This window comes from Opisthocomus hoazin, chromosome 15, assembly GCF_030867145.1.
Source record: "Opisthocomus hoazin isolate bOpiHoa1 chromosome 15, bOpiHoa1.hap1, whole genome shotgun sequence".
Taxonomy (NCBI): domain Eukaryota; kingdom Metazoa; phylum Chordata; class Aves; order Opisthocomiformes; family Opisthocomidae; genus Opisthocomus; species Opisthocomus hoazin.
This window is the reverse complement of record NC_134428.1, coordinates 26628869-26629267: the sequence shown is the minus strand read 5'-3', so window position 1 is coordinate 26629267 and position 399 is coordinate 26628869.

Sequence of the window (399 nt, the reverse complement as noted above, 5' to 3'; positions counted from 1 at the left end):
ACCCCACCCCCTGTGTCCAGCCGCACCTCCGATTGGAGGATGGCGGCGCTGCTCCTAGAGGGGCTTTCGCAGGTGATGGGCAGGAGGGAGAGCCTGTCAGAGGGGCCCGCGGCGGCTGCGGGCGATGCACGGGGCGGGTCCGCCCTCGGGCCGGGCCGCCCGGCAGCGCGGCCGCGGCGCTCGGTTCCGGGCTGTGCCGGGGCGGTGGAAGCTCGGGGCTGGCTGAGGAGCCGCCGCGGAGCACTGCTGCTGCCGGTCGGGCCACAAGCGACCGTCCCTCTTGGCCGTCGGTCTGGCGCTGTCCCCGGGTCCGTGGGGCGCTGCACAGCGCAGAGCCCGACGGTGGCTTCTTCTAGTGCAGTCGTTAGTGGTGTGTGTGGCCCAAATCTGCTTCTGTTT